A 22,027-nucleotide genomic window follows, 5' to 3' on the forward strand; every position below is an offset into this window, starting at 1 on the left:
GAGAATCCCAGGAAGACTCCCTGCTGAGGATGGAGCCCTGCTCGGGGCTCAATCTCAGGACCTGAGATCAGGACCTGAGCCAAAACCAAGAGTCAGATGCCCAACCTACCAAGCCACCCCGGTGCCCCCAAATGTCAAGGTAATTTATAACTGGGAAGATGTATTCTTGCCAAATGCAGTTGATGAAAATTAATCACTGCAGTGATTGTGATGTGAAAATACACTAGTGTATCTTGGAGCCATTTAAGATAGTGTAAGATTGTAAACAAATGTAAGCTAATGTAAGGTGTAACAACTGACTCTTGAAAGATAGATGAAAACATCAAAAATAATACAGGCATACCTCATTTTGTTGTGCTTCACTTTATTTTACTTCACAGATACTTTTTTAAAAAAACAAATTAAAAGTTTGTGGCAACTCTAAATTGAATAATTCTATTGGCACCATTTTTTTCCAATAGCATCTGCTCACCCTGTGTTTCTGTGTCACATTTTGGTAACTGTTGCAACATTTCAAACTTTTTCCACTGTTATTATATTTGTTATGGTGATTGGCAATTATGACTTGCTGAAAGCTCAGATGATGGTTAGCGTTTTTTAGCAATATTTTTAAAATAAGATATGTACTTTTTTTAGACAATGTTATTTGCACACTCAATAGACTACAGTATAGTGTAAACATAACTTTTATATGCATTGAGAAACCAAAAGTTCAGTTGACTTGCTTTATTGAGATACTCACTTTATTGCAATGGTCCAGAACCAAACTCACAATATCTCTGAGGTATGCCTGTAATGTAATGAAACCCTGGACTTAAAATCTAGATAATATTTATAAAGACTGAAAGAGGTGGAGGGGAGATTTTTTGAATAGGAGGACTTAAATAGATTTCTGTGTCACTTGTCACTCTGACAATTAGATAAACATAAATTAAAATATTCTGAAAAATCCTGAGGATAATCACTGAGTTAAAAATAAGAAAAAAAATCTTTCAAAAGAAATAGACCAAAAAAGCAGAAAAGTACTGTCTGTGCAGAAAACAAATTGGCAAATAAATAGCAAGAGAAGCATAAAAACAGAAAACAGAGAACAAGAAGACAAAACAAGGCCAAATGTAATATTTATAAGAACAAAAGTGAATGCATTAAAAACACAAAGACTCAAATTGAATCAGGCAAATGAAAAGAAACCAAAAAAATAAATCAGGGCTTGAAACATTAAAACATTAAAATCAGACAAAGGCCAAAATAATTACATGGAATAAAGAGAACCCCTTTATATTGCAAAAAGCACACAATTCACAATGATGATATATATAACATTAATCTTTATGTGCTGAATAATCAGTTCTCAAAATATACAAAACAAAACTATTAAAATACAAGGAAGAGATGATGGAAATCTCTTTTAGTCAGAGATTTTAACTATCTTTCCTACTCCATGTGATCAAATAAATTCATAGAGGATTAGGGGAATATTATTGATAAGGTTAATTTAATAGATACATATGAAACTTTGTAAGCAATAAAAGGATATGTACCTCTTTCTATGTCATTTGGGCATTCATAAAAATTGATAATTTATGAGACCAGAAAGAAATATGTTAATAAATTCCTCAAAAAATAAACATTTTATCATAATCAAGTTAAAATGAAAACTAGTAACAATGATTTAATTCCATCAAAAACTACAGCTTGATCATTGAAAAATCAGCTTCACTTTACTTCTCCTAATTATGTATTAGGTCAAAAAGAAGAAAATGAAAAATGAATTTATCAATAATGATATCCACACCATACTTTAGAATAAAATATATTGCCCTTACTAGCTATATTATAAAATATATTTAAAATCATCGAGTAAATCAATTTGACATCATATAAAAATACAAAAATAAAGGGAATAGTAGGAATTAAAAATGTAAAATCAAAAATTAATGAATTACGAAATAGAAAAAAGTCAAATTGATAAAAATATTCCAAAAGCTATCTTCCTAAAATGTCCAGTTAATAGTCAACCCTCTGGCAAGGCTGATTGGAAGACCAGAAGAGACAAATCTCTGTTATTATAGATCTAATAATAACATGATTACCAACAATAATATCAACGACTTCATCCACTTATTGAACACTTACTATGAACCAGATACTGATGGCTTCATATAGACAATTGCTGAGTTTGGGATTCGAAGTCACATTTCCTGCATTTAAATTTTATGCTGTGGGCTATTAGCGACCTCTATTCCTTCTGTCGTGAAGTTAGGATAATATTAACACCTACTTCGTCCGACAGTCATGGAGATTTTACATGACAAACATTTACATGACAAACATGTAAAATACTGACAGCAATATGTGGCATATCATATGTCCTTAAAAAAGTCAGTTTTTTAAAAGATTTTATTTATTTATTTGACAGAGCACAAGCAGGGGGAGCAGCAGGTAGGGCGAGCTGCATGGGCAGAGGTAGGCTCCCTGCCGAGCAGGGACTCCTCAACAAGGGACTCGATCCCAGGACCCTGAGATCATGACCTGAGCAGAAGTCAGACGCTTAACCAGCTGAGCCACCCAGGCAACCCTAAAAAAGGTCCTAAGCTGCAGGTAGAGAATACATCATTTAGAACTGTATTTGATGTGAATAATCACGTCTTCTATAGTGGTTTAAATAAGTAAGAATTATATTTTCTTCATGCAAGAAGAACTCTAGAAGTAAGAAGTCCAGAGCTGGAAAAGCAGCTCAACATTACATGAAGCACCAGGACTTTGTGGCATATAGATATGCTACACACACACACACACACACACACACACACACATACTCTCTCTCTCTCTCTCTCTCATATTATTCAGCCATAAAGAAGAAAGAAATCCTGCCATTTGTGACCATATGGATGGACCTTGAGGGCATTATGCTAAGTGAACTAAGCCAGACAGAGAAAGGCAAATATTGTGTGATCTCACTTACAAAAAAAGAGATCAGGTTTGTGGTCACCAGAGGCAGGAGGTGCAGGGTGGAGTTACTGGATGAAGGTGGTCAAAGGTACAAAGTTCCTGTTATAAGATAAATAAGCATCGGGGTTATAACGTATAACACGTTGACTATAGTTAACACGGCTGTCTGGCATGTTAAAAATTACTGAGAGAGTGTATTCTAAAAATTCTCATCTCAAGGAAAAAATATTTTTCTCTTTCTTTTTTTTCTTTTTGTATTTATATGAGGTGATGGATATTAACCGAATTTACTGGGATAATCGTTTTGCTGTATATGTACGTCATTATGGTGTATACCTTAAACATATACGGTGCCCTGTGTCAATTATGTCTTAATAAAACTGAAAGAAAAAAAAAGCACTGGGACTTCTTTTAGCTTCTTGTTTTGCTTTGCTTTCTCAGTGGCTATCACCCTCGTGGTCCCAAGATTTCGGGCGTACCTCCAGGCATTGCCTCTGCAGTCCAGGCAGGAAGAAGGGAGAAAGTTGAAAGCTTTATCTTTATGAGGTTGTATTTTTTTATTTGAAAAGAAAGCACTCCCCACTGACTTTTCACTGACCAGAAATGCATTGCACAGCTAATACTAATTGCAAAGCACACTGGGAGATTAAGCATTTTTAGCTGAGTACGATGCTAGACCTAACAAAATATAGTAAAGGAGAGGAAGCAATGGATCTTGGGTAGGTAACCGGCAGTATCTCTCATGGAGAGGTGTAAAAGTTTTAATGTGTACTAGTACAATATTTTAATAAATGGGATGATTGTCAATATATATACATATATATATTTCCTGATTCAAAAAAGAGGAAGCTTTGAATGATTAATAAGATTTTAAGATTTTTAAAAATTTATTATTTTTTAAAAGATTTTATTTATTTATTTCAGAGAGAGAGAGAGCGCGGAAACATGAGCAGGGGGAGGGGCAGAGGGAGAAGCAGACTCCCCGCTGAGCAGAGACCCTGGGATTAGGACCTGAGCCAAAGTCCAATGCTTAACTGACTGAGCCACCCAGGCGCCCAAGATTTTTTTAAATTTAAATAATTACATTAAAAAGGACACCAAGCCAGGGGGATTACACAAGCAACATGTTTTTTAATTCTTCGAGCACACATTGTATCCATTAGTTTTTAAAATGTTCCAAAGGATCCCAAAAATAGGAAACATCTCTATTTGTGTTACAAAGATGGCAAAAATCTTGTTACCTGACAAAAATTGCTCAAAGAAAAAAAATGTAGGCCAAACTTATTTATGCATGGAGATAAAAATGCTAGAAAAAATATAAGTAAATACATTTTAGTATGTACAGTTACCAATAACATGTTACAACTAAGGATTTATTCCTGGAAATCAAGAGTGGATAAATATTTGGCAACCTTTTGTATATTCATTCCATCAAATAGGTAAAATGTGAAAAACTATTCACAAAATCTCCTAATAAATTATACAGATTATTCCTTAATATTATATAAGTATGCCCCAAACCAACAATAGCCACCATTATAGTTGATGGCATTTCTGTTATAGTCAGGAACAATAAAATGATGCTCATGTTCAAAAATATTCTTTTATCTTAAAAAAAATGAATATGATTATCAAAAGGAAGGAAACAAAATTATCATTTACCAATGATATGTGTTGCTATCCAAAAATTTCTATAGACTATTAAGTCAATTCAGTATATTGGTTATGCAAAAATATACAAACATTAAGTAATTAGAAATCATTAGTTTGAAAACATGATAAAAATCTAAATCCAACACCAAATATAAACTAGGTGTTAACCTAACAAATTTATGTAGAACCTGTATGGGAAAACATCTTAAACTTCACTGAAGGAGTTAAAAGAAGACTCTTAGATGTGGAACTATTTCATGTTGCTCATAGGAAAGACCTAGCATTATAAAGATTATATTATTTTTCCAAATTAGCCTGTAAATATCCTATATTTTAGTCAAATTTTAATGGGATTTTTTTTCAAAACTTGGCAATATTATTTTTAAAGTCACAGGAAGAACAAACTAACAATAATAGCAAAGATAATTGTGATAAAAAGGGTTTCTAAGGCAGTAATTGTCTTACTAGAAATTAAACATATTGGGCTTTTAATAATTTAAACAGTAAGATTGTGCAGGGATAGGTAGATGTGTAAAATAGAAAAGAAATGCACACAGAAATCTAAATATGGCAAATGCTTTACCTTGTGATAGAAATTGATTTTTGTGGTTACTGAATAACAGATATTTCTTTGACCCCAGCCAGTCTGCCATGACTCCACCTCATAAGTAGCTCCCCTCACCCACAAATGGCATTACTCTTATGGTCTTCTCCAGTCCTCCACGGTGCAGAAAGTACCCCAAATTAGCTCAGTGTCCATAGGTGCAATTTGTGAAGTTGTAGATTGATTTCTCAATGCCATTACTATTTTATCTTCAAAACTCAAATACCTGGATCCCATTCCCTGACAGTCCCCAGTACTTCTGGCTGTCCTTTTCAGCAACTCATAGATTCCCTCATCAGTGGAGTCCACTGTCTGTGCGGCCCCTCTAGCTACTCATTTCCTAACTGAACAGTAACTATCTGAAACATTCTTTTTTCTCCAGTTTTCTATTTTGCCACCTTCCTCTCTTGATTCCCAGAAGCCAACTTTGCCTTTTCCTTCAGTGAGAAAATGGAACACCTCCCTTTCTTTAAATTTCTACCACTGTAACTACAATCTTAATTACATCCCCACTTGTTATTTCCAGCTACTCTCTTTTCCCTGTGGAAAAGGGGGGGATTTAAAAAAATTTTTTAAATTTTTTTCTGCCAAGGCTAATATCACTGCCACTTCTCTGTATAACTTTCTTCATCTCTTTAGGGACTTCCCTAGATTTGTCCCATTTCTTGGTCTTTCTTCACTGACTCTTTTAGGATATTTTAGTTCTCAGATCTGCTCTATCTTCAAAGAAAGCCTCCCTTACTCCAATACCTACTGCTTCCCTCTCTTCTATTCCAAAGACAAGCTTCTAGAAAATGTTATGTAGGGCGCCTGGGTGGCTCAGTTGGTTAAGCAACTGCCTTCGGCTCAGGTCATGATCCTGGAGTCCCAGGATCGAGTCCCGCATTGGGATCCCTGCTCGGCAGGGAGTCTGCTTCTCCCTCTGACCCTCCTCCCTCTCATGCTCTCTGTCTCTCATTCTCTCTCTCAAATAAATAAATAAAATCTTTAAAAAAAAAAAAAGAAAATGTTATGTACATTTCCAATTTACTTCAAAACTGTACACTAAGGCTGCTTTCATTTAATCCAGGGGAAACCTACTATTTGGGTTCTTGGATCCAGTATTATAGAATACCATTTTCCAGGTAAGCAAATAATTGCAAGTAACAGAATGCTTTAAGTGAGTGAAAGTTTATTTTTTTTAAATTTTTCCTCACATAAGAAGAAGCCCAGAGAAAAGAAGTTCATGATTATTAGTAATGTTATTTATCTTGTCTTTGCTTATTTTTTTTATTAACTTGATCTATTGTTTTCTGATAAGGTTTTGTTCAATGGCTTAATCAGTTGTTGCTTTATACATTAAGGCTAGGGTTAGATTTAGATTTTGTGGGGCTTAACAACTACACAAATTGGGGCACCTGGGTGGCTCAGTCAGTTAAGCATCTGACTCTTGATTTTGGCTCAGGTTATGATCTCAGGGTTGTGAGATCGAGCCCCAAGTCAGACTCCATGCTGGGCATAGAGCTTGCTTAAGATTCTTTCTCTCCCTCTCCCCACCCCTCTCTCTAAAAAAACAAAACTATACAAATCAGAGAAACTTCTTGATGAAAAAGAACACAAAAGTACGAATACAAAATTTTTAGATCCCTGACAGGGATTTGGAAGGGACCTTTTCAAGCAAAGGGCTTCAAAATTAAAGCTTTGTTAGCATCAAAGTAAGTTTGTCACTGAGTGACAAATGCACTTATTGAATAAATAAATTTATTATTTAAAGGAATATATGCTCATGTTTTATTTTCTTGATTTATTATGTTTTAGATCATAGATTGGGGGCATAGAAACGGGAACTGTCATGCATCCGTTAGTTTTTTTTACCATTTATTTAAGCATTAACTTCTTTTTTTTTTTTTAAGATTTTATTTATTTATTTATTTGACAGAGAGAGACAGCGAGAGAGGGAACACAACCAGGGGGAGTGGGAAAGGGAGAAGCAGGCTTCCTGTGGAGCAGGACCCAGGACCCTGGGATCATGACCTGAGCCGAAGGCAGTCGCTTAACGACTGAGCCACCCAGGTGCTCCAAGCATTAACTTCTTGATTATCAGTGTTTGTCAGGAATTTTCAGGAATTGAGTATTCATTGGTTAAAAGAAGATATAGACTTTGCTTTAATACTATTTACAGTCTGCTGAGTGAGTGGGGAGAGGGAGAGACAGAGAGAGAAAGAGAGAGACTCAAACAAGTAAATAAACATACAGTTCTGAAGTATGATAAATGCTATAAAGAAACTGACAAGATATAGGATTGGAATTACCAACTTGGACATGGCCTTTAGGAAGGGTATATTTAAGATGAGGTTTTGAAGAGTAAGAGGGAGCCCACAATATGAAGTGTGGGTAAGAAGAGTATAGGCAGAAGGAAGAATACCCTGAGGTTGGAAGGCGCATGGTGTACTTGAAAAGGCCTATGGGAACTAGCAGGTCTGGAGATCTGTGAAGAGGACAGAAGAGTGACAGGTGATAAACTTGGAGAAGTGGGCAAAGGCTAGCTAATGGCCAGTTTAGACCTGAGGGAGCAAGAGTGATGAATGAGGGAGAGTGAAATGGGGAAAAGGGAAAGTTAATAAAAGAGTTTACTGAGCACAATACAAATTGCCTGGTACCTAATTACTCTGAGAAGCCCTAGGAATTCCGAGGGGCCCCCACATCCAACTTCTTCTCATAGATCCCTTCCTGGTTAATAAGGCATAGGCAGTATTTATCCGCTTAACAGGATACATTCGAATACCTTCAGTTTAAAAAGGTTCAGAATCAAATTAAAAATACAGTTATGATATATTTATATTCTTAGATAACTGCCCTCAGAGGAGTTTACTATTTAAGTATCACCTACCATGGACTCTCCTTCCCAACAAACATCTTTGTATATTGCAATATTGCATGGCAATGCTTTCCCTCTCTCTATGTGTAAATAGTGGGATATATAATGGAATATATAATTGGATACATAATGGCATTTGAAATTTATATATATATATACACACACACGAGGGGTTATTTTTTTGTGCAAATGTCTTGAGAAGCATTGATGGTAAATGGTGGGCAACCTCCTGAACGTGTGTTGTTGCCAAGTCTTGGAGAGTAAGGTTTATTTATTTCTGGAAGAAAGAAAAGAGGAAGAAGGATGGAAAGAGTATGAAGAGAAGCCAGTAAGATGGGAAAAATAGAAGTTGTATGGTTATTGAAGTTCTAAGGTGGTGGGTAGCCAATAGACATTCGAAAGTTGATGCAAACAATGACATTTTTAAACTTCAATGTGCACATAGATTATTTGGAGAATTTTGTTAAAGTTAAGATTGGGATGTAGCAGGTCTGGAGTAGTTTGCATTTCCCTTTTTTTTTTTAAGTTTTTTTTTTTTTTTAAGATTTTATTTATTTATTTGACAGAGGGAGAGACAGCGAGAGAGGGAACACAAGCAGGGGGAGTGGGAGAGGGAGAAGCAGGCTTCCCGCTGAGCAGAGAGCCCGATGCAGGGCTCGATCCCAGGACCCTGGGATCATGACCTGAGCCGAAGGCAGACGCTTAATGACTGAGCCACCCAGGCGCCCCACTTTTTTTTTTAAGTTTTAATTTAAATTCCAGTTAGGTAACATACAGTGTAATATTTGTTTCAGGTGTACAATACAGTGACTCAATACTTCCATAAAATACCTGGTGTCCATCACAACAAGCGCACTCCTTAGTCCCCACCACCTAGTTCACCCATCCACTTCCCCTCTGTCATCCTTTTGTTCTCTATAGTTAAGGGTGTGTTTCTTGGTTTGCCTCTCTCTCTCTTTTTTTCCCTATGCTTGTTTGTTTTTTTCTTAAATTCCACTTATGAGTGAAATCATATACTATTTGTCTTTCTCTGACTTATTTCACTTAGCATAATACCTTCTAGCTCCATCCACATCATTGCAAATGGCAATATTTCATTTTTTATGGCTGGGTAATATTCCATTGTGTGTGTGTGTGTATATATATATATATATATATATACACACACACATATATATATATACACACACATATATATATATACATATATATATATATACATATATACCACTTTTTCCTTATTCATTTATCAGTCGATGGACACTTGGGCTGTTTCCATAATTTGGCTATTGTAGATAATGCTGCTATAAACACTGGGGTTCATGTGTCCCTTCAAATTAGTATTTTTGTATTCTTTGGGTAAATATGTGGTAGTGTGACTGCTGGATCATAGGGTAGTTCTATTTGTAACTTTTTGAGGAAACTCCATACTATTTTCCAGAGTGACTACACAAGTTTGCATTCCCACCAACAGTGCAAGAGGGTTCCCCTTTCTCCACATCTTCACCGACACCTGTGTTTCTTGTGCTGTTGATTTTAGCCATTCTGACGGACGTGAGGTGGTATCTCATTGTAGTTTTGATTTATATTTCCCTGGTCATCAGGGATGTTGAGCATCTTTTCATGTGTCTGTTGGCCATCTGTATGTCATCTTTGGAAAAATGTTCATGTCTTCTGCCCCTTTTTAATTAGGTCATTCATTTTTTGGGTGTTGAGTTTTATCAGTTTTTAAATATATTTTGGATACTAACCCTTTATCAGATATGTCATTTGCAAATATTTTCTCCCATTCTGTAGGCTGCCTTTCAGTTGTGTTGTTTGTTTCCTTCACTGTGCAGAAACTTTTCATTTTGATGAAGTCCCAATAGTTTATTTTTCCTTTTATTTCCCTTGCCTCAGGAGACATATCTAGAAGGAAGTTGCTATGGCCAATGTCAGAGGTTACTGCCTGTGTTCTCCTTTAGGATTTTAATGGTTTCCTGTTTCACATTTAGGTCTTTAATCCATTTTGAATTTATTTTTGTGCATGGTATAGGAAAATGATCCAGTTTCATTCCTTTGCATGTTGCTGTGCAGTTTTCCCTACATTTTAAAAAAAGATTTTATTTATTTGTCAGAGAGAGAGAGCAGTAGGCAGAGGGAGAAGCAGGCTCCCTGTTGATCAAGGAGCTCGATGCAGGACTCGATCCCAGGACCCTGGGATCATGACCTGAAGGCAGACGCTTAACAGACTGAGTCACCCAGGCGTCCCTTTCCCTGCGTTTTTAACACATCCCTAATGCTGCTAGACTATGGACCATATTTTGAGTCTAGTAAGGACCCTTTAAAGTTATTTCCTTTCCTATTCTGCATATTTTGAACTAGCAAGGCTCATTCAGTATGTTAGCCAGTTCTTTAAAGTAAATCCTTCTCTCTCTCTTTCTCATTGGTTCTGTTTCTCTGGAGAGCCCTAAATAATAAACCAAGCCACTCTCCATGCTATTTTGTTCCCCAGCTGCATGGCTAGAAGCAAAGTTCTCCAAAGATGATGGAGCCACATGATGGAAGGAGTTTGGATCCCTCAGTCACTACGGAAGGCAAACTGCCCAGTGTCATGTGACCTATATCCAACTTTGAGCTACAAATAAAATTTTTGTTGTTTTTGCTAAATCACTGGAGAAAAAAAGTCAAGCTGTGTTCTTCTAATATAGCACAATTTAGTTTTTTTTTAAAGTCTTGACGCAATTTTTAATATGTTCAGTTGTGAAATCCAGATGTCCTAGCTTATTCAAAGTTAAAGCTCTTCCCCCTGTTTCTTTAGTGACTTTGTGGGCCTAAAGAAATATAAGCTGACTACCTCTTTCTTTTTTTTTTTTTTATTTAAATTTTTTATTGTTATGTTAATCCCCATACATTACATCATTAGTTTTAGATATAGTGTTCCATGATTCATTGTTTGTGCATAACACCCAGTGCTCCATGCAGAACGTGCCCTCCTCAATACCCATCACCAGGCTAACCCATCCTCCCAACCCCCTCCCCTCTAGAACCCTCAGTTTGTTTTTCAGAGTCCATTGTCTCTCATGGTTCTTCTCCCCCTCCGATTTCCCCCCCTTCATTCTTCCCCTCCTGCTACATTCTTCTTCTTCTTTTTTTCTTTCTTAACATATATTGCATTATTTGTTTCAGAGGTACAGATCTGAGATTCAACAGTCTTGCACAATTCACAGCGCTTACCAGAACACATACCCTCCCCAGTGTCCATCACCCAGTCACCCCATCCCTCCCACCCCACCCCCCACTCCAGCAACCCTCAGTTTGTTTCCTGAGATTAAGAATTCCTCATATCAGTGAGGTCATATGATACATGTCTTTCCCTGTTTGACTTATTTCGCTCAGCATAATACCCTCCAGTTCCATCCACGTCGTTGCAAATGGCAAGATCTCATTCCTTTTGATGGCTGCATAATATTCCATTGTATATATATACCACCTCTTCTTTATCCATTCATCTGTTGATGGACATCTTGGCTCTTTCCACAGTTTGGCTATTGTGGACATTGCTGCTATAAACATCGGGGTGCACGTAGCCTTTCGGGTCCCTACTTTTGTATCTTTGGGGTAAATACCCAGTAGTGCAATTGCTGGATCGTATGGTAGCTCTATTTTCAACTTTTTGAGGAACCTCCACACTGTTTTCCAGAGTGGCTGCACCAGCTTGCATTCCCACCAACAGTGTAGGAGGGTTCCCCTTTCTCCGCATCCCCGCCAACATCTGTCATTTCCTGACTTGTTAATTTTAGCCATTCTGACTGGTGTGAGGTGGTATCTCACTGAGGTTTTGATTTGGATTTCCCTGATGCCGAGCGATATTGAACACTTTTTCATGTGTCTGTTGGCCATTTGGATGTCTTCTTTGGAAAAATGTCTGTTCATGTCTTCTGCCCATTTCTTGATTGGATTCTTTGTTCTTTTGGTGTTGAGTTTGATGAGTTCTTTATAGATTTTGGATACTAGCCCTTTATCTGATATGTCATTTGCAAATATCTTCTCCCATTCTGTCAGTTGTCTTTTGGTTTTGTTGACTGTTTCCTTTGCTTTGCAAAAGCTTTTTATCTTGATGAAGTCCCAATAGTTCATTTTTGCCCTTGCTTCCCTTGCCTTTGGTGATGTTTCTAGGAAGAAGTTGCTGCGGCTGAGGCCGAAGAGGTTGCTGCCTGTGTTCTCCTTTAGGATTTTGATGGACTCCTGTCTCACATTGAGGTCTTTCAACCATTTGGTGACTACCTCTTTCTTATGGGCCTTTTTTTGTGAGAGACCCTCCTTCATCCCCTGCATCACTAGAAAGCTCTAATCTGCAATTCCTTTGACTGGGCATCTATTTCCCCACAAAGTGACTGAATTTCTGCACAAAGTCACCTTCTGATCTAGTGACCCCTGAGGTTGGCCTCCTTTTTTTCCTGGGTGTTTTGGGGGAAACTGATAAGTCTCCATTTTACTAGCAGTGTTAGCCTCCAGGTTCTTTTCACTATGATCTCTCCCTTCCAGGAGGATTTATGTAGGCAAGACGTAAGACGCGCCCAGCCTGGCTCTGTTTCTTGAGGGGACCTCATCCGGTCCATGGGAAAAACTTCATGTATTCTTTGTCCAGATGCATTCTGGGAGACCCAGTGGAACATTTCCTTTGTTCACCATCAGGGTAGATAACCAGTCATTGGGTATCACTCTTTAGATTTCTCGAGCTTAAATCAAACACCAGATCACTTTCCTCCTTAGTCTCCAAATGGTCCCATTGATGGATGGGCCTCTTTTCTGGCTGGGGATGAGGGGCCACACACCTAATCTCTCCCCTTCGGGCAAATACATCGCACAGTTCTCACCAAGAGAACCCTTGTCTCCGTTCAAATTTAACCCAGCTTCTTGAAGTGAATGTTTTAGCCTTTTAGATCTAGCTCTCCAACTACCACTTTGCAAGTTCTGCATAAGGACCTACTAATGCATTGTGGAATGTGGAAGTGGTTGGCACAGAGCTTCTGCAAATAGTCAGGCGGGCTGTGCCTTGCAGAGCACCAGAGCACCATTCACCTCCCAGTCACTGTGGACAAACACAGTGAGGATGATGATTTTTTCATGACTTTTCTTAACTCATACAATTAAGGAAAATAAACGGTTACCTATTGTTTAGTCACATAAAATCCTCTTTTGATCTAGTCGGCAACTTATTTTGTCTTGGGTCTTCAGAGAAACTGAGACATCCCTTGTAATTAGGAGCATTTTAAAAACTTGAGTGTTTAAATTTACAAAATGTGATGAAGGTAACTTGGATATATTTAATTCCTTATTATTATCCCTTCAATACCAGTGCAAGTTCATCTTTGTTGGTTTTTAATAATTCATTTGCTCATTCTGACTGAGAGCTTTTTAATTTAATTTTTAGAAAGTAAATATGAGACAGAGGGATTTGAATTTCAGTTATTGTTTGCATTCATATATTCTCAAATTGGTAAGTTCAGTTTCCTTAGTTGCTTTACATTTCTCATCAATATTTCAAAGCATGTGTGTCCACAAATCTTCATTTTAATGTAATTTAGTATTCTAGGCTTTATTCCTTTGAATGAAATATGGAGTGATATTTTCCTATAAATCTGGCTATTATACATACAGATTTATAATTATATAAATTAGTCAAAGCTTTTTGTGACAGTTTATTTTCTCTTAAAATTTTCAGTAATGTATTTTTTTTTTTTGATCCAAAACCAAAGGACCTACAGGGAAATTTAAATTATTTAAATTATCTCAATTAAGGGAAATATTTTTGAATTTATAAATCTGACGATTTAATCTTGTAGTTGCCCTTCATAACACTTGCAAGGCTTAGGAAGATCACGAAGAGAAATTGCATTTCATTCTAGAAACTGTGGTAGAAATCTCTGGAGTTTATCTTTATAATTTCTCATTCTTCCCTGTAAGAATCACCAATGCTCATTCCACTATCTATGAATAATTTTAGTTGACAATCAAAATATATTAACCCCAAGTGACCTCAAAGCACTGAAACCCATCGTTTCTTATTCTAAAGGCTGTTTGGCAAACGCACTTAAATCACTTATCCACCACAAGAATTCTTACAAATGAAAAGCTTGATGGACTCTTCTATAAAATAATTCCTAGATATTTTAACCTATGATTTCTGAATTAAATTGCATTTTATCTTGCTGATAGACAGTATAGTAAATTTTCATTGCATAAGACCTGATTTTAGAGCTGATTGTGAAGACAATCCTGCTCAGATTCAACAGTAAAAATTAAGGCTCCCTCCACCTTCGGCCAGAAGAGGGAAGTAGCTGACTGCATCTGAAACATACATGCAGTGATTCTGACCAACTTTTTAACCTCAAATTAATCACCATTCAACAATATGATAGTGTGTATATCTTTTAAATGTCACTTTGTAAAAGTATAGATGTAACAGTAATGTATTTTTTGTTTCATTAACTTGCTCCTTGAAGTGATTGGTTTCTCTTAGACTCTGTGTGTTTTGAAATTTACAGAATGTTTGCCAGCTCCTGATCAGGAGCTGTGCTTTAGGTCAAATGTTACCAACGGATTTGAAAATCGTTGTTGCCCACCTTATTGTTTCGGGTGTAAACTTTTGCTTGTGATATATTTTATTGTTATTTCTCAGTTACTCTACACAGTTAAATGCAAGCCCATGTCAACATAGGATGTTATATATTGTTACCTCAAATATTGTCTTTACTAATACGTTTTTATGTCTTCTGATTTTTACCTCAAATATTGCTTATATTAATATAAATTTTTACCTCTTCTAAGTTAGGAAGGATTCACTCCTTTAAATTGCCATTTTTATTGTCCTCTTCTGGCTTTATATCTGGTAATATATTTGGTCATGCTTTAAGTTCACCTAAAATGTTTTCCTTAGCTTGTACTCTAAAGGTCAGTTGGGAAAATTTTCTGGATAATTCAATAAGAAAAACAAAAACAAAAACAAATTAAGCACCTATTATTGAGTAAACATAGGCATTTAGGTTTTCTGTGTTGATCATTGTACATATTTCCTTTTTTTATTTTAAGTTTACACTAACTGTAGACATGACAACTGAATGCTAAGAATTTGGTCATTTTGCCTCATGATATATTGTATTTATTTAAGCCTTATAGGAATAGGCTTACCAGATGACCCACTGAAAATCTATTGCTATTTGCTCAGTTACAGACCTAGTTTTAGTAGGATGATGTTGGTATTTAGTTTCTTCACTGTATTTTTTTATTCTTGAGTATATTTAGTTTTTCTTTCTTTTCTTCTGATTTAATTTCCAAATTAGAAACACTTTTATAAAGATCCTAAAAGAAAAACATACACCCAAAGAAGTCTCAAAAAATCATTAGCTCAAAATCTATACTTTGTGTAAGTGAATAGACCCTTTGTGACACATTCACGTGGCCACAAATTCTTTGAGATTTCTCTCATCAGGAAGTGGGGTTCTTGTGTTCCTTCCACTTGAATCTAGGTAAAGTCTATATACTCCTTTGACTAGCAATGTATAGTGGAAGTGAAGTGGTATTGGTTTTCTGATCAGGAATTTAGGAGACTGGTAACTTTTGCTTCTGGTCTTTCAGAATACTTGCTCTTGGACCCGGCCACAGTGCTATGTGGAATCCCAAGCAGCTCTGTGGAGGGTCCTATGTGACCAGAAATCGAGGCCCCTGGCTGAACAGATAGACAGCCAACACCAGGGTGCCAGCCATGTGAGTGAGCCACCTTGAAAATGTGCTCTCCAGCTCTGTCCAGCCATCCTAGCTGTCATGACATGGGGCACGGATAAGTCATCCTTCTTGAACACTGCTCACATCACTGATTTGTGAGCAAAATAAATGCTTGGTTTTGCTTTAAGGCAGAAAGTGTTAGGGTGGTGGATTATACAGCAGTGCATAATTTTTGATACACAAACTTCTTTCAAAGAAGTTTATTCATAGTAAATGATATAAAGTTAGCAATTTGGTCTTCTAAAGCTTTTCATACTGTGAGGAGGAAAATGAAGCCATGTAGGCTTGCAATTAATATTAGGGGAGATAGGAAACTCGTGCTAAAATTTAAGTCTTATACTCTACAACACCACTTCTGGATTGAAATATGGGTTACTTCATTGGTCCCAGACAATGCCAGTAAATTTAGAGTTTGCACAGGGTACTTAGGATGTGATTGTTCCATGTTACCCCTGGTGTGTAATTTGCCCCCCATATGTGGACAATAAAGTTGGAATGGATTTCAGAAACACTTGTAAAAAAAGTTTTTATTGTATAATGAATTTCCAAATTTTTTCCCAAAAACTTGAACTAGCATACTACAACTAAAGCAAAGAGCAGTAAAAGTTAAATAATACCCAGTTTTTTCTTTCCTGTTTGAAAAGAGCAGACAAAATGAGGAGACTCCCACAGACATTTCTAATTCTTTTAGAACACACATTCTCATTTTCACATTGACTTATTTTTATAAAACAATTCTCCTTAGGGACCAAAATACACATTGCTACTTAGAACAGTATTCCTAAAACTTCAGCAGCCATCAGAATCATCTGGAAGGCTTATAAAACATAGACTGTAGGAACCTAACCCCAGAGTTTCTGATTCCTTAGGTTTGAGGTAGGTCCCGAGAAGTTACATTTCTAAGTTCCCAGACAATGTTGATAGTGTCAACTATATGGTGTCACCTAGAGTCACCATGTCATGCATTAGGTCCTCAGACCTTTTCATCTTATAACTGAATGTTTGTTCCCTTTACCAGCTTCTCCTTATCTCCCCCCCCCCCCACCCCGCCCCAGCTCCTGGTGACTGCTTTTCTACTCTCTGTTTGTTTTTTCAGGGTCTTTTTACCTTGACCAATTTTAAACGAATATGTAACCTAAAACAGAAATGGTGCTTCAGAATAAAATTTCAGTATCAAGAAATGTCAAATCATATTAACCGACTTGAGTAAGTATCAATTAGTTTTTGTCTAATCCAAAATTACTTGGTGGGCAATCAAGACAGCATATCACAAAGTTATCACTCTCCCCAAAATATAATGCTTTCTTCAGAAAAAGCACCCTTTAGTCCCCCTGTGATGGAGACAATGGTGGATGAATTAACAGGAACTCAGAACAAAAGCATGGCTACAAGATGAACAAATAATACAAAAATGCATGAAACCAAAAAATAAGTTAACATAGGTTAACTTATGACCTATGGAGTTAACATAGGTCTCTTTATTATGTATCAAGTTGACATATTAGAAAATCCAAAAACTACATATATATATATATATATATATATATATATATAATATTATAAATATATATGTAAATCAAATATTTTGAGTAAGTAGAGCATCTCAATTTTGAAGTAATTTTTAAAGTAAATTTAGGAAGTTAGAAAATGGTTAAGAAATGATAAAATAGACTCATATTTCAAACCGAATATAAAGACTTGTACTGAGCAGGAAGCAAATTGAACAAAAAAGGAATTCAGTGTGATGAAAGACAGCCTACCGCTTCAGTAGCCAAACAAATCCAGAATCATCATGAAGCATACAATCTTCGATGGGTTTCTATGACTTCTGTTGGAGCTGTTCAAATCTTTTACCAAAAATAGCTAAACATGGGCATAATAGCAACGTATTTATCACCTTCTTGGTTCAAGCAATATTCACACATTCCTCATTAGCTTTCGGTAGCTGGAATATGCTTAACCCTTTAAAATAGGGTAACACTGTTTACCACTGCAAGAAAGACACACAGTAACACTTCAAAATCATGACAACTCTTTTTAAAATGTAATTAATTTAATTAGGGTGCCTAAAGAAAGAAATCCAGAAAAGGAGAGCAGAAACCTTTCACTGTGACGTTTTTCACAAATTTAGATTCTAATCCAGTAGTTAAATAATGCTTGTGTCAAAATAGTGAACTGACTTTCTGCAAAGGGCATCTTTGAACTGGTTTTTACTTGTGGAGCTGTTTTGTGTACTAAAGATTATCCACTTGTCAAGATGCCATCCTGAAGCCCAGATGAGTAGCTAAAGCTCATTCTATTTGCCCTCGGGACAGCTAAGCTTTGCATTTTTGATGACAATGGAATGCAGTAGTTTATGTCAGGTGTGTGTGTGTGTGTGTGTGTGTGTGTATGTGTGTGTGTGTGTGTTGTTCTAAACCTTTGGTTTGAGGTTCATGTTACTTAATTACAAAGTAAGCATGAAGCAGGGGAACACCCTTTACAACTACCCTGCACTTTTCATTTTAAGGTCATGCATCTTGCAAAAATCTGATCTTGTCTTCATTTTAGTTCTAGGAATAGTTTATATAAGAACTATTTCTAAAATGCAACAAAACAGATATTTAAAATATTAAACTAAGTTCTCTTGCTTGCCTTAAATAGAGAAATATTGTATTTCTTATTTTAGATTGCATTTTGGAATTTAGGAAAGCAAAAGGAATCCTGAAGGTCTTCTGCAGTTATCCTATTAAACAACTATAAAACTTGAGAAACTGACTTTCTGTGTCTATAAGTTCACTCAGAATTCTGGGGACAAAAGCTTTGTTCCACAGAAAAGAAACTCTTGTTGATTAAGCTTGAAGTATTTTTTTTTGAGATTATTATCAACAGCAATTCAACTGATATCATTGAATAAAATAATATAGTTTCTTGATCTCATGACTCTGAGATCATGACCTGAGATGAGATGAAGAGTCCGACACTTAACCGACTGAGCTACCCGGGCGCCCCAAAACAATACTGTTTCTTAAGTAACCTTATTAAGTAGTATGCTTTATAATGCTTAAATAGTTAAGCAAAACATTTGTATCAAACCTTGGATATATATAATTCAGATGATCTGTTTCTGAGAATACAGCCAAAATAGGGAGAAAACACAGTGGAATAATAATGAAAACAGCGGTCTTAAATCTGCCATTAATCCAAAGCCCTTAAATGACTTTGTTGAAGTTTCTATATATATAGTAAAAATTGGACTAGATCTTTAAAATTTAATATCTAAAAATTCTATGATTAAAAAGTGATCAGATCCATATTAGAGAAAACAATTTAATACAATTCAGGAGGTTTGAGTGTCCTCCACGCACCCTCCTTGCCCCCTGTTCTCCCTAATTTCTTTTCTCGATTTTCTCCTGTCTCTCTTCCTTTCTTCCTCCTCGCCTCCTCTCTCTTCCTTCTCCCTCTTTCTCTAACTTCTCTAACTTCTTTTCTTGCTTCTTTTCTCTTTTCTTCCTCCTTCCCTCTCTTCTTTCCTTCTTTCCCTTCCTTCATTGTTTAGCTTATGGATCCTGCTTTTTTTTTTTTTTTTTAAGATTTTATTTATTTATCTGAGAGAGAGAATGGGAGACAGAGGGCATGAGAGGGGAAGGGTCAGAGGGATAAGCAGACCCCCCGCTGAGCAGGGAGCCCAATGTGGGACTTGATCCCAGGACTCCAGAATCATGACCTGAGCCGAAGGCAGTTGCTTAACCAACTGAGCCACCCAGGCGCCCCTGGATCCTGCTTTTAATAAAAGTGAATAAATTATACTAACATAGAGCATGAGGAAGTTATATCAACAGCTTAAAAGGGGAGGGGGGAATAGGCAAGACACAGTTCAAAGAAGTGATAAGTACCTTGGATTAGAAAACAGCAGTCTTGGTAGAGCCACTTTATTTTTTTTATTTTTTATTTATTTACTTCAGAGACAGAGAGAGAGATAGGGAGCACACACACAGAGGGAGAGGGAGAAGCAGACTCCTTGCTGAGCCGAGAGCCATAAGGATGGATGCAGGAGCTCCATCCCAGGACCCTGGGATCATGACCTGAGCCAAAGGCAGACGCTTAACTGACCGAGCCACCCAGGCGTCCCTTGGTAGAGCCACTAAATGTGGCACCAACAAGAGGAAGACAGAGAGCTCTGAGCTGCAGGATGTGGACGGAGAGTGTCAGAGATGACTTGGTGAGTGAGAGATTGAAAATCATATTTAGATATTTAGAACTACCCAGACCACAGCCACTCACCAACGGGTGATGGACTTTAGAAACTCCTTTGTCGACAATTCAGATTCTCTAGAAGACTCATCTCACCACGAAGAACTCCCAGAAGAGAATTAGTGTTCTACTCATGCAGTAAAATTAGTGGGGGCAAAAAGCAAACAAATCCTTGTCATATAAACAAAACTTGTCCTATAGAACACAAAGGGCAGGTGGGAGGCAGCCCAGGACTGTAAAAAATTCACAGCCCTGATATTGACTTTTACGAGCTATTTGGCATATGACAAGTTTTTCTTTTTTTTTTCTTTGATTCTCAATTTCCTTATGCATAACATGGAGGTTATACTAATTCCCACGTAGGGATGATGTGAGGATTAAATAAAGCAACACTGCAAAGCACCCCACATAGTACCTGAAAATAATGGGTGCTCTCCCTTTATTTTCCTTTTTTTCCTTTTTTCCCCTTTTACCTGTCCCCCTTTTCCTTGCTCCTGATTCCTTCCCTCACCCTCTTACCATGGAAGGAACAGAAGTTTGCAATTAACAGCCCTTAACATCCAAATGTTCTGTTGAGTTGCTCCTCAACGTCTTTGGGTCTTTGTGGTGGGCAGTTCTTCCTAAGGACTCCCTGCTGACCTCAGTTTCCAATGGCCTGGACCCATGAGTGGATCTCCAGGGTGCTGTGGGGCATTTTTAAGATTTTCTCCTCAACCAGTTGGTTTTTATCCCCTTGGGGACTCTAACGTAATTCCTGGAACTAGAGCTTCCCTATGGCTATTTATTGGCAATGACTGACTCTTCCTTTTTTTTTTTTTTTTTTTTTTTAAAGAGTAGGTCTACCAGGAAGGAACGATGAGGCCTCTTCTAGGAATATAGGGGCAAACCGAGACATGATTTTTTGCTGCTTATATCGCAGAACCACTGGGTTAACACTGAAATTATTTTTTCTGAGCATGTTGTAGGATCTCATTATATGTAAAATTTACTATGAAATCTTTCAATGGCACCTCTTGGTTTAATCCAGATTGATATTTTTAATAATCTCAGTAGAGATTCCATCTGGGGCACTGCATTCAAAGTGTGTCTCAGAAATACCTGAGAAGAAGAGTTCCCTTTGGATCCAGCCATTGAACCCGATCAAGGGTTCCACACCATTTGACAATCAGTTTAGTTTATGAGGGGTGATACCTGTCATTGGTTTTTAGTTTAAAGAATGCAAAATAGAGATTCTGCCAAAGAAAGTGCTACCTGAGATAGGGCAATATTCCAAATCCATCAGGATGAAATAAGGGACTAGAACAAGGGAATGGACTTTTTTTGTTGACAAGAGAGCAATTTTGATGTTTGGCCTTGGGAAAATGTAGTAGTTGTTCCTGCTGAAGAAAAAAAAACAGTTTAAAAATAGAAGTTGTCCCTGGATACAGTTTATCAGAAAGCAATAAATATATCTGCCATGACGTATCCTTACAACTTTATTGAAACAGTTGCTGAGACTGAATAGTTTTCAAGATCCCTATGACTAGCTCTGTAGCTGTCACTGGGAGGGCTGTGCTCTTTCTGTGGAACATCGAGAAATCAACACAGGGGACAACTATCAGGACTCCACAGCCTGGCTCTCCACAGAGTCTGGGTGGGCTTCCCATTGCCTGCAGGCTTCTGAAGGAGCCGGGTGGGGGGCAGCTCATGCTGTCAAGCACAGCCGCTGTGCTGGCTCCTCTGAAAGCCTGAAACATTCCTTCTGTGCTAGAAGATACGTGAAGAAGAGCGGCCTTCATGAAACACAGTGCCATGGACATGGATCTGGTAGGCTGTTTGCACACAGAAAATGTCATCTCCAGAACGGAACAGTACACGTGTTGCTAAGAGATATTAGACGTCATTGCCACACCCAATATTTCAGAATCATCTGGTGATCTAACATTACTGAATATAACTGTCACTGAAGATCCTAAATTGTT

General features: G+C 37.1%; 1 long non-coding RNA gene across 16 annotated transcripts in view; it reads left to right on the forward strand.

Moving 5' to 3' along the window:
- The window catches only part of LOC118555710 (uncharacterized), a 332,977-nt gene that overhangs the window by 36,668 nt on the left and 274,282 nt on the right, over positions 1–22,027 (forward strand). For 14 of the 16 annotated variants that reach the window (XR_013441399.1, XR_013441406.1, XR_013441407.1 and 11 more), the window contains exons 2-3: positions 15,687–15,815; positions 16,930–17,039. This is a non-coding gene — a long non-coding RNA (uncharacterized LOC118555710). The remainder of the gene's footprint in view (positions 1–15,686; positions 15,816–16,929; positions 17,040–22,027) is intronic. The other 2 variants (XR_013441408.1, XR_013441409.1) reach the window with 1 other exon arrangement.

The sequence above is a fragment of the Halichoerus grypus genome, chromosome 9 (assembly GCF_964656455.1).
Source record: "Halichoerus grypus chromosome 9, mHalGry1.hap1.1, whole genome shotgun sequence".
Lineage (NCBI taxonomy): Eukaryota > Metazoa > Chordata > Mammalia > Carnivora > Phocidae > Halichoerus > Halichoerus grypus.